This window comes from Macaca thibetana, chromosome 8 (genome assembly GCF_024542745.1).
Source record: "Macaca thibetana thibetana isolate TM-01 chromosome 8, ASM2454274v1, whole genome shotgun sequence".
Lineage (NCBI taxonomy): Eukaryota > Metazoa > Chordata > Mammalia > Primates > Cercopithecidae > Macaca > Macaca thibetana.
Window position 1 is genome coordinate 18,648,451 of NC_065585.1, and position 13,543 is coordinate 18,661,993.

The 13,543-nt window shown below is 42.4% G+C and overlaps 1 pseudogene; it reads left to right on the plus strand.

Annotated features, from left to right (window-relative positions):
• Positions 1-11,473: 11,473 nt before the first annotated feature.
• Positions 11,474-13,160, plus strand: LOC126960635 (histone-lysine N-methyltransferase SETMAR-like; annotated as a pseudogene).
• The last annotated feature ends 383 nt before the right edge of the window (positions 13,161-13,543 follow it).

A 13,543-nucleotide genomic window follows, 5' to 3' on the forward strand; every position in this document is an offset into this window, starting at 1 on the left:
TTCATTGCTGAGCTGGGGAGGATCATGGGACAAGGACCAAAGGGCAGCCCCTGTGCGCTGAGAGTGGTATACAGCTGTCAGCCAGGGAGAAGACAAGAACCTCAGGCTTACAACCCAAGGAGTTAAATTCTGCCTGTAAATTCTGGTCAAATGAGCTTTGAAGCAAATTCTTCCCCAGAGTCACTAGAGAAGAACCCAGCACCGTTGACACTTGGATGTCAGCCTCATGAATCCCTAACTAAAGAACCCAGTTGAGTCTGCCTGGATTCCAAGCCTTCAGATTGTGAGATTATAAATGGAAGTTGTTTTAAGCTGCTAAGTTTTTTGGTCATGTATTATGCAGCAATGAAAAACTGAATAGCTTATCCTTGGTTATTCTGCATTTTTATAGATAGTTTGTAGTTAAGACGTCTTAAAACTTAAATGGATCCTGAGAGGCCGATGTGGTTCTTAATAATTGATAATGAAATTACCTTCTTATATTTGTATAACCCTATTTACAAAGTACTTCTGCATATGATTTTCTTATCTTATTTTCACAGCTTGTGAGGAATCTTTATTTCCAGTTAAAGTCAAAGAAAGTGAGGACAAGTCATACTGTGCCTTGTTGACGCTTCCTGCTAAGTGGTAGAAGAGGGATTTGAATTCAGACCCTGGTGCTCTCACTTGACCTAGGCATGCTCATTAGAAAACTGACAGGTTACCCAACATACAGGTTCTTTTTCTATCGTTTTCTCTTCATTACTAACATCATCATCGTTGTTGTCATCAGTGTTGAGGGCATTCTTCTCCTCCTGCTTGTTTACTAAATGCTCATGAGCTAAATCATGACAGTGAAAGCAGACTTTTTAAAAAGTTAAAACATGTATGGAACACCTATGATGTACCATGAAACTTACCATTAACAGGGCAAATAAAATGACAAGTGTCCTCTTTGTTGCATGCCATGACATTGGGTTTTGGAAATCCACCAAGAGGATGCTCTGCCAATGCATGTGGAATACATAAAAAATATAAATAGCCTTCTTTTTTGTAGCTAGCTCACAAAATGAAATAATCCGTCAATCTTTTTGTCTCTGTAACTTTTAAAAAAATTTTGTATAAACTTTTTTTCTGTGAAACAGTTGTTTGGGGAATGATTCATATTTCCAGATTATTCTAGAAAAATGGTTAGGGCAATTTAATTTGTGTTGGAGAGATTGGAATCTAGGAGAACATGAGGTAAGATTCCCAGTGTGTATTCTTACCAGTCTCGTAACCTAGTAAATCTCCCACAGCCCTCCTCCCACCACATCAACCCCTGTAGAGTTGTGGGACCATGAGCAGGACTTGGCAGGGCCATTGAAACCTGTGCTCGCTCTTCCACAAGAGTCTGCCTTTCATCCCTTTGAATCAATCCAACTGCCCTAGAAGAAGGCTGTCGGATTGAAACCAAAGGCTAAGCCACTCTCAACAAAGAGCAGAACATCCCATTACCCTGAGCCACGGTTCCTTGCTGTGTTTCTCTCGCCCTCTCTTTAAATTTCACCTCCTGCCCAGGAGTCTTGTAGGGTAGAAGGAAACAAAGTATGAGTAAGGTGTAATGTGGCTTGAGCCACTGACTGTCTGGCATGCCTATCATCATCTAGTCAGACAGTTTGGGGTTAATGTAGAGGGCCTAAATCCGTCTGTCAGTGTCTGTCTCATTCTGCCCCTGTAACAACTGTTGTTATGGGAATGGAATCATGTAAGGACGACTTCCCTCCCTGCAAGAACATCCTGTGCACAGATGATGCTCTGAGGAGTAATGGAGGGCTGGGAAAGGGCTTGTTTAGTGACCGGGGGCGGTTCTGAAAGGCGTGTTTAGGAGGGGTTTATGGGCTGCAATCTGTTGGGACTTGTATTGAGACTGAGTTGGCATAGCAGGCCCATTCTGCATTTAGATTACAACAGCCTGTGGGGTAGGTGAGGGATAACTTCCCCCTCCTCTTACTATACCCCCTGCTCAGCCATCACTCAGTACACCGTTGTTGATAAGCCATCATCTTGTTGCCTCTAAGTCTGAGGACACCCTTGGTGTGTGGCTCCCATGACTGATTTTGTTTTTCTTTCTTTTCCCCTAGATAAAAGGGACATGGGGCCAGTAAACTTCATCCTGTTTGGTTAATGAGAAAAGCAAGACTTGGTCAACCAGAGACTCTTGCTTACAGAAATAACCCATGACAGAAACAAAGAGAGAGAATGGAAAAATTCTGTATTTGGTATGCATGTGATAAGAAAAAAATAGAAGTCCAAATCCAAAAAAAAAAAAAGGAAAAAATCCATTATGCCTATTTCACTTCTATCAAGAACAGATTTTTAAAAAATCAAAGTCCCATCTGTTCTGTGTCAACATTAGAGATTGTACATTGTGTTTTATCAAAGGCAGGTTTGCCATGGCAGTGGGGGTTATATTTTTGGAACGTGCTTGGAAACCCAGAGCAGCTGAAAGCAGAGCCTGGCACCTTGAGGCCTCTCCCGCTGCCTGTGTTTGTGTTCCTCCAGCACCTGATGTTTTAAATTGATTTGTTTGACCAGAGGTCCCTGGAAAAAGACGAGCAGGTAAGGGCGGTTGCCTGAGCCTCCAGAACAAACACAGGTTAGGGCCCAAGGCTTTCAGAAAAACAAGGCAGTTTTTTTTGTTATTGTTTGTTTGTTTTGTTTTTTTTGAGACGGAGCCTGGTTCTGTCACCCAGGCTGGAGTGCAGCAGTGCAATCTCTGCTCACCGCAACCTCTGCCTCCCCAGTTCAAGCGATTCTCCCACCTCAGCCTCCGAAGTAGCTGAGATTCCAGGCACCTGCCATCATGCCTGGGTAATTTTCATATTTTTGTAGAGACGAAGTTTCACCATGTTGGGCAGGCTGGTCTCGAACTCCTGACCTCAGGTGATCCACCCACCTTGGCCTCCCAAAGTGCTGGGATTACGGGCATGAGCCACCACACCCGGCCAGGGCAGTTTTCTTGAACGAGTTTGTACTCTGAGTGCACAGCAGTAACCACACTCACTCTGTAGTCTCAAGAGTTCACATTCAACGGGTGCTGGCTTAATCCATTCAAGAGTTATGCTGGGGTAGAAATCCAGTCCTGGAACCTTCTTTCTGTTCTCCTTCATTGGTTCCCCAGGGTCACCCTCAGCTGGTCAGCTAATAAGGACAGGTAGACTTGCTCCTAACTACTTAGTTTCCAGGCCAGAAGAGAAGAAGATAGACAAAGCCATCTACCACCCTAGCTGCTTTCTCCCTCTGCCCTGACCAGTGCATCCAATGTCAATTCCATGTCACTGTAGTTACTCTAAAGACAAAACATGATGTTGTGTTATGATTAAAAGGAAAAGGCTCCATCTCATTCACATCCTTCAACAGTTGTTGCTTTCTGAATACATATTGTTGCTATCAGGATCGTATCATTGCTCCTGAAAAATAATTCCAGCCTCTTCTGGAACTAGAGGTGGTGAGAAAGTCCTGAAGGAGATGTTTGTTCAGGCGAGTCAGTGAATGACTCCTTCAGTTGCATAGATTTAGAATGAACAGGTATCCATCAGGAAAGTGGCAATTGAGAAAGGCAGAACTTTGATCATGGTGTCATTCACTGAGATGCCTGGCATGCAAAGCTTAAAAACCAGTTTGAATTAAAAGCCCAATGACAAAAAGAAGTGAGGAAGATGGGCCAGGATGGAGCAGGGTGATCCAGCTGAAGCCTAGTGGACAGAAAAGATCAGAAAGACCCCCCAAAAACTAGCTTAGGTAGGCAGCCCAGGCTCTAAGTGGAAGGGGAAGAGGAGAGCTGGCTTTGGCAAAGTAGTGGGTGAAGCTGTACCAAGGCCCACTGGTTAAGCTTTGGAGCCAAGTGGCTAAGTTTGTTATTTACTACAGGGATTCTCTGTATTCTGATCAATGATTTAGATCAACAAGGTCATCTCAGTAGCAGTGGAGGTGCATCAAATAAGGCAAGTTAGGCAAGACCAGTTTCATAGTGGCACAGGGTGGCAGTGAGAAGAAATTATAGTTAACAGATCAAACCTCAGCTTTTTCTCTTCTTGCTACAAAGAATCAGAACCACAGCCCTGACCCCACTCCCCTTAAATGAATAGCCCCACGGCCCTGATATACTTATATTGTAGCAGGACAAGCTGTAGACAAAACCCCTCAGACACCAAGTTAAAGAAGGAAGCAGTTTATTCAGCCGGGAGCATCAGCAAGACTCCTGTCTCAAGAGTTGGGCTCCCTGAGTGAGCAATTCCTGTCCCTTTTAAGGGCTCACCACTCTAAAGGTGTATGTGTGAGAGGGTTGTGATCGATTGAGCAAGCAGGGGGTGCCTGAATGGAGGCTGCATGCACTGGTAATTAGATCAGAACAAAACAGGACGGGGATTTTCACAGTGCTTTTCTATACAATGTCTGTAATCTACAGATAACACAGCTGATTAGGTCAGGGGTCGATCTTTAACTACCAGGCCTAGGGTGTGGTGCCAGGCTGTCTGCTTGTGGATTTCATTTCTGCCTGTTAGTTTTTACTTCTTCTTTCTTTGGAGGCAGAAATTGGGCATAAGACAATGAGGGGTGGTCTCCTCCCCTTATTCCAGTCATTGCTGGAAAAGGTCTCAAGTCTGTGTCTTTCTACTAATAGGCTAGGTGGATATTCCTGTGATGATCTGAAAAAATGAAAGAGCTATAGCCATATTTGGAAGCCACACTGCAGCAGGCAGATTTTATAATTTCACCTCACATACTCTGAGCTTGAGAGTGAAATTTATAGCCGAATTTTTAGAGTTATTTTAGGAGTAAAGCTCCATTTTTTGCCTTTTTAAAGTAAAAGCTAATCTGCTCTATCTCCAAAATATTTTTATTGGGGAAAGTGTATTCTGAGATATTTCTGACCCCAAAAAGAGTAGGTATGGAAATCTGAGCCACATCTTTCGAAGATATTTTTGTGGGGATTGGCTCGAAACCCCTGGTTACATCTAAAGAATGTGCTGATCATTGCTACATTCCTGGAATTCTTCAGAAGACTGAAGCTGGAGACCCTCCACCAGAGAGAACAGTTCTCATGGTAGAGCCAAGACTCAACCTCTAAAAAGAAAATTCCTGAAGGGATTAAAGGGGCCCTCATTAAGTTTGTATTAGTGAAAACAATTTAACTTGAGGTTACATTAAATCAGGGCACCACTGCTAAATGGGTTTAAGGGAAGGTTCCTTGGTGCCCCTTTATGGCAGTGGTCAGAGTGGGGGATGGGTAAAGCAGTGGAGAACTGAATAGCCCTCACTTCAGTTTATGATCAATGAACCCTTGATGTGTTCACATTGGAGCTAAGGCTGTGATGGGCTTAACGTGTTTTGAGAAATATTTTCTCTGGGCTCTAATGATTGCTTCTTCAGGGAAAGAAGAATGCCTTTTTTTTAGTTATAAATTTCAATCTAAGTGTTTATCAAATAAACGAAAGAATAAACAAATATTGACTCTGCAGTCAGGAGGCCTGGGTTTCAATCCAAGGTCCAACATAGTGACTTTCGTCACTCTGCTGTCATTGCTCTGATAGTGCATCTTATTTTTTTTTATCTCCTTGAATTGTAATAATCTAATTCACATGTCAGATTCCCCAAACTAGCCTATGAATTCCTTAAGGATAAAGGTTATACCTATTGTCAGGCCTCTGAGCCCAAGCCTGCATGTACATCCAGATGGCCTGAAGTAACTGAAGAATCACAAAAGAAGTGAAAATGGCTGGTTCCTGACATTACCTTGTGAAATTCCTTCTCCTGGCTCAGAAGCTCCCCAACTGAGCACCTTGTGACCCCCGCCCCTGCCCGCCAGAGAATAACCCCCTTTGACTGTAATTTTCCACTACCTACCCAAGTCCTATAAAACAGCCCTATCCCTATCTCCCTTCCCTGACTCTCTTTTCGGACTCAGCCGGCCTGCACCCAGGTGATTAAAAAGTTTTATTGCTCACACAAAGCCTGTTTGGTGGTCTCTTTACACGGATGTGCATGACACCTCTGTCTGATTCGGTTCAACAGTTTATTGTTGAGCAAGAGGCCACATTTGCTGCAGTTGATGGTAAAAACAAGGACTCTGGGGATAGATTGCCTGGCATCACATCTTGACTCCTCCATTTCTTAGCTGTGTGAGCTCAGGGAAGTTGCTTAATCTCTCTGTGTCTCAGAGTAAAACTAGACAATGCTATCACCAATCTCACTGAGTTATGTGGAAACTAAACCACAAATACATTTAAAATGTTTGGGACAGTGATACATGCTCAGCAAAATCTACAAGTATTATTTTCCTTATTATCATTGTTGATAATATATATTTGTCAATAAAGTCACCAATACTTTATTCAACTGTTTCCACACTGTTGATAAAGACATACCTGAGACTAGGCAATTTACAAAAGAAAGAGGTTTAATTGACTTACAGTTCCACATGGCTGGGGAAGCCTCACAATCATGGCAGAAGGCAAGCAGAAGCAAGTCACATCTTACATGGATGGCAGCAGGCAAAGAGAGCCAGGCAAAAAGGGTTTCTTCTTATAAAACCATCAGATCTCATGAGACTTATTCACTACCATGAGAACAGTATGGGAGAAACTGCCCCCATGATTGAATTATATCCCACCAGGTCCCTCCCACAACCTGTGGTAATTATGGGAGTACAGTTCAAGATGAGATTTGGGTGGGGATACAGAGCCAAATCATATTAAATACTCTATCTCCCTGACCCTGTTTTCTTATGTATAATACAGGGACTACTACATAATAATAACAATAATAACCTGAAGTGCTGTTGTGAGGATCAAACGAGACAATGGCTAACAGTCAAAATGTCTCTTTAAAAAACCACAAGGCACTTTGAAACTCTGTTACCGTAATTTCTAATATTAACTGCAGCACAGGAAGAGGTGATTTTATCATACATTCACAGTCCAAATGAGGCCAGGCTAGGCTGGAATATACTTGGTGCTTCCAAGAGCCCAAAGTACTGCTTAGCTGGGATGTAAACTGTCTAAGCCTCTGGGATTACTGTGCTTTTTTAGGTACATACATTAAAGTGCAACCACAGGTCTTTCAGCAAGCACTATGTTTGAATCAAAGCTGCCGGACTTTACTGTCCTCATCTTCACTGTCCTGGCCCAAAGGTCTGACAGCTCTCAGAGCTGCCCCTGGCTTTTGAGATGCTAGATATCAACAGTCAACTCTTTGCCTGCAGACTGGATCATTGATGTGTAGATTTTATTAGGTGCTATTGAGAACTCAGAAAAGCCACAGAAAAGCATGGGCCAGGAGTTGAAACACATGGGATTACCACTAATAAATCATGGTGCCCTGAATAAGCTCTATCCCCTGTGGTTTTTTGGGATTCAGTTTCCATATTTACAAAATAAAAGCAGTTAGATTATTGCTAAGATTCCTGCAGAGTAACTGCCTTAGGAGTCATGAGTCCTATTGTACTGGTGCCTCTGTCATTCGCTTGCACTGTGACCTTGGGCCAGTCACAGTCTCCCTTTGGTCCCTTGTGCCCTCATGTGTACAGGGTTTTCCTCAAACGTCTATTTTTGTGTCCCTACGATGTCATTCACTACTCCAGTGAATGACAGTGCTCGCATATACACTCAGACATACACACACATTAGTAAATATCAGTGGTTATTGTGTGCAAAGTCCTATGGCTTAGCTCTTTGCAGCATGGTGCTGGTTTTGGTTTGGTTTGGTTTGCTTTTGTTTTTTTCTTTTTTGAGACAGAGTCTGACTCTGTCATCCAGGCTGGAGTGCAGTGGTGCGATCTTGGCTCACTGCAACCTCTGCCTCCTGGGATCAAGCGATTCTCATGCCTCAGCCTCCCAAGTAGCTAGGACTACAGGCACGGGCCACCATGCCTAGCTAATTTTTGTATTTTTAGTAGATACGGGGTTTTGCCACATTGGCCAGGATGGTCTCGAACTCCCGGCCTCAAGCAATCTACCTACCTTGGCTTCCCAAACCACTAGGATTATAGGCAGGAGCCACTGTGCCTGGCCATTTGGCATGCATTTTTAAATGTAATCTTTTTAACAACTTTATGTGAAAGGTATTTTTGCCTTTATTTTATAAATGAGAGAAATGAGGCTAAGAGACTGTAACTGAATTACCCAATAGCACACCACCAGTAAGTAGTATAGCTAGGGTTCGAATCTAGTTAATCTAACTCCACCTAACCATTATGTTGTGTCACTTAAAAAATTTTCCTTGTCTGCATCATATCTGTCCTAGCTTAACTTCACTTATTTTTTATTAAGGTTACTCAATTATTGGGCATGTGGGAAATGTTGATTCATGGGGTGCCTAGATTTTAACCTGAGATGGAACACATGAGTTAGCTGGATCCATAGCGAATTGGAAGACTATCGTTGTTCAGTGGAGTTGCTGCCACTGAATCCAGCAGCAGCCTGCAGGGTTCTGTCCTTTTCACTGTTAATATTTTAAGCAACAGCATGAAGGAGGGCATGAACTGGGCAAATTCACGGTGACATGATTTTGGAAAGGCTGGCAAATAGACCAAGTGACAGAATCAAAATGGAAAAAGGCGTGACCTGCTAAGCACTTTCTATGCATTATTGAATTTTAAAACCCGCAACTCTGACTAGGGCTATGATTATCTCCATTTAATGCATGAAGAGACCAAAGCTTAGGGAGCTGACCACTCAAAGATGACACAGCCTGTGTGTTGCTTTTTCTTCCCCAAAAATAAACTTTAAAAACATTTTTGGAATAATTTTATAGAGAACTTGTAAAGATAACACACAGAAACCTGGTATAATCTTCACCCAATTTACTCTATTGATGACATCTTATATTGTGGTGGTAGGTTTGTCAAACTAAGAAATCAACATATGGGGTTCCGTCTCTCAGCTTTGGAGCCTCCCTCCCTCTATCCCTGTACAGGGGAGCTGCTTCTTTCTTTCTTCCCCCTTCTTTCTTGCCTATTAAACTCCTTGCTCCTTAAAACAAACAACCAAAAAAGAAAAAGAAAGAAAGAAATAAACATCAGTACATTATTATTGACTGAGCCCCAGCTTTTATCTATATTTAACATTTTTTTCTATTAATGTCCTTACATTAGTTTTCCATGGCTACCATAACAAAATACCACAGGCTGGGTGGCTAATAACAACAGAAACTTACTCCGTTGTTTCAATCTCTCGAACCCGGGAGGCAGAGGTTGTAGTGAACCAAGATTGCATCACTGCACTCCAGCCTGAGAGACAGAGTGAGACCCTGTCACACACACACACACACACACACACACACACACACAAAGCATGCAAAGAGCCAAGCAGTAGGTCTTTGCACACAGTAAGCACTAACACTTACTAGTGTGTGTATGTCTGAGTGTAAATGTGAGCACTGTTATTAACTGGGTCAGTGACTGACATCGGAAAAATTGGCTGAGGCTAGGTATCCAAAATCAAGGTGCCAGGAAGGCCATGCTCCCTCTGAAGGCACCGGGAAAGTGTTTCGCATTTCCTTTTCTAGCTTCCAGTGATTGCTGGCAGTCCTTGCTGTTTCTTGACTTGTAGATGCATCGCTCCAATCACTGTCTCCAACTTCCCTTGCTGATCTTCCCTATGTCTGTGTCTCTGTATACAAAATTTTCTCTTCTGATATTGCTTTTATGGCCCACCCTAACCCAGTGTAATCTCATTTCAAGTTGATTACATCTGCAAAGGCCCTATTTCCAAATAAGGTCAGAGTCACCGGTTATTGGTGGAAATACATTTTTTGGGAGGGACACTATTTACCACAATACAGTCCTCTCTCTATTTCATCAGGCAATCCAGAATACCACATTGCATTTAGTAACTATGTCTTCTCATTCTTCTCTGGTCTATTGTAGTTGCTTAGACCTTCCTTGCTCTTCATAACCTTGACAGTCTTAAGGTGTACTGGTCAAGTATCCTGTAGATGTCTGGGTTTGTCTAACATGCCAGCTCTCAGGTCTTAGTTACTAAGCTATAGAGACAAAACATTCCTAAGAAGCACCTGCTGGCTTATTCATTTGCTTTTTCTCTTGTGGGCTTGCTTAGCATTGACAACATAGGTGGCGGCTCAATACATACCTGATAAATTGATTGATGCAGAGCTTGTTGTATTCCTGCCACATCCCAACTCCCTTTCCCCAAACATGGAAGTGTGGTCTTCCTTCTTGTGTGTATAAGACAAAGCTGTTCACATTGTTGGCTACAATAATGGATCAAGGGGTATACTGTGAACAGAGTTGGACCTGACCCCTGCCTGGTGGGCTTGACAATGGCAGAAAAGCAGAGATCACCTGCAGGAGTTTAGCTGCATACAAAGGCTCCTCAGCTTGTCAAGGCCCAGGTGAATTGACAGGAGGAAAAACTAGAACTTGCTCCTCTTTTACAATAAGTAGATTATGTGGATTCAAATTCTTCATTGAATATTGATGATAACCAAATAAAGAAAGCTCCTTTATTAAGCATACCTAGACCTTCAATTCAATTTAGTAGTGAAAGTAAGTATATATAAATAAGTGGATTGAAATTCTGGAATTCTAGCCTAGTCATGTATTTGCCTGTTTATTTATATATGTACTCATGTATTAATGTATTCACTCTGGGAGTGGGCAGACTGATGCACTATGGGGTAAGTAGAAAGACTACATTATTTGGAATTAGCAAGGTGTCTTACAATTCCTAGGTCTCTTAAGATACCAGTTATCCCTAAAGCTAAGTCTCAGTTTCCCCAGCTTTAACATCAGAATAATACATCCGCTTTTGTCTCCTCACCTCTTATTCCTCCTGCCTTGGTATCTCTTTAGGGTACCACCTACTCCTATTGGATATAGCCTTTTTGCCAAGTGTCCTAGGTTCCCCAAGCCAAAGAGTGGACACACGTCTCAAGATAGCCTTGTTCAATTTTATATCTTTGGAATGTGACTCTCAAGGGATATGCTGTAATGGCAGAAGCAACACACACATTCATTCTGGCAGAGGCATTCTGAAAAGGCTCTTCATTGGTTCCTGCTACCCAGACCTCTTGGAAAAACTTCTATTTATTTTTTCACAAGTCATACTCTTCATCCTTTCCTTGTATTCTGTGAGTCTCCTGGTATTCTTCCCAGAATTAAAAAAAGGAAAATCTCTTTATGGAAGCCAGAGTTGGTCTTGATTGCTGTGGCTAAGAACACTGATGGACATTTTGTTTCTTCCTCAAATCCCTGCCACATTTCAAGAGCTAGAGATAATTCTTTTCTCTTAATTCCCATATGTATTGGGTTGGTGCCAAAGTAATCATGGTTTCTGCATTGTTGAAATTTGCCATTTCATGCCATTTCTATTTGGAATACATTCTTAAATAAATGCGGTTATGTTACACATCATTTTAATGTGCATTTCTCGCTTTATGTTTTTTGCTAATGACTTATTACTTGCTGTTTATTTTATGTTGATTTTAGACTATGGATAAAAAGCAAATTCGAGTGATTTTCTTATTTGAGTTCAAAATGGGTTGTAAAGCAGCGGAGACAACTTGCAACATCACCAACGCCTTTGGCCCAGGAACTGCGAATGAACGTACAGTGCAGTCATGGTTCGAGAAGTTTTGCAAAGGAGACAAGAGTCTTGAAGATGAGGAGCATAGCGACCAGCCATCGGAAGTTGACAACGACCAAGTGAGAGAAATCATTGAAGCTGATCCTCTTACAGCTACAGGAGAAGTTGCCAAAGAACTCAACATCAACCATTGTATGGTTGTGTGCATTTGAACCAAATTGGAAAGGTGAAAAAGCTCGATAAGTGGGTGCCTCATGAGCTGAGTGAAAATAAAAAAATTGTTGTTTTGAAGTGTCATCTTTTCTTATTCTATCCAACAACAATGAGCCATTTCCTGACTAGACTGTGATGAAAAGTGGATTTTGTACAACAACCGGCAACAACCAGTTCAGTGGTTGTACCGAGAAGCTCCAAAGCACTTCCCAAAGCCAAACTTGCACCAAATAAAAGGTCACAGTCAGCCTGGCATGGTGGCTCATGCCTGTAATGCCAACACTTTGGGAGGCCGAGGTGGGTGGATCACCTGAGGTCAGGAGTTCGAGACCAGCCTGGTCAACATGATGAAACCCCATCTCTACCAAAGAAATACAGAAAAATTAGCCGGGCATGGTGGCGGGTGCCTATAATCCCAGCTACACAGGATACTGAGGGAGGAGAATCGCTTGAAGCAGTGAGGCGGAGGTTTCAGTGAGCCTACATCATGCCATTCATTGCACTTCAGCCTGGGCAACAAGAGTAAAACTCCATCTAAAAAAACAAAACAAAACAAAACAAACAAACAAATAAAAAACACATACAAAACAAAACAAAAAAACCCGCAAAAGGTCACCGTCACTGTTTGGTGGTCTGCTGCCGGCCTGATCCACTACAGCTTTCCGAATCCTGCTGAAACCATTACATCTGAGAAGTATGCTCAGCAAATTGATGAGATACACCAAAAACTGCAACACCTGCAGCTGGTATTGGTCCACAGAAAGGGCCCAATTCTCCACAACAACACCCGACTGCATGTCACACAGCCAATCCTTCAAAAGTTGAACAAATTAGGCCAGGTGCAGTGGCTCATGCCTGTAATCCCAGCACTTTGGGAGGCCAATGTGGGCGGATCACTTAAGGTCAGGAGTTTGAGACCAGCCTGGCCAACATGGTGAAAATGTAAAAATTAGCCAGGCATAGTAAAATTACAGGCATAGGTGCCTGTAATCCCAGCTACTCGGGAGGCTGATGTGAGAGAACCTCTTGAACCTGGGAGACGGAGGTTGCAGTAAGCTGAGATCGCGCCACTGCACTCCAGTCTGGGAGACAGAGTGAGACTCTGTCTAAAAAAAAAAAAAGGTTGAACAAATTGGGTTACGACGTTTTACCTCATCCACCATGTTCACCTGACCTCTTGCCAACTGACTACCACTTCTTCAAGCACCTCAACAGCTTTTTGGAGGGAAAACACTTCACAACCAACAGGATGAAGAAAATGCTTTTCAAGAGTTCATCAAATCCGGAAGCATGGATTTTTATGCTACAGGAATAAACAAACTTATTTCTCATTGGCAAATATATGTTGATTGTAATTGTAATGGTTGCTATTTTGATTAATAAAGATGCGTTGCAATTACGTTTGCATCAACCTCAGGTTGCAGTTTATTTATTTATTATAAAGTAATATCTCAGGAATTTATTTATTTATTTATACCTTCCTGAGAACTTTTTCCCTTACATTCTGTTACTTTTGTATCCATTGTTTTCTGGCCACTAAACAGACAGCCTAGTGGAGTGGTTGCTATAGACTGAATTGGGTCCCCCACCCAAATTCATCTGTTGGAGTCTGAATCCCCAGTACCTCAGAATGTCACTGACTGTTTTTGGGGACAGACTCTTTAAAGAGGTCATTAAGGGCCAGGCTTGGTGGCTCATACCAGGAATCCCAGCACTTAGGGAGGTTGAAGTGGAGAATTGATTAAGCCCAGAAGTTCAAGACC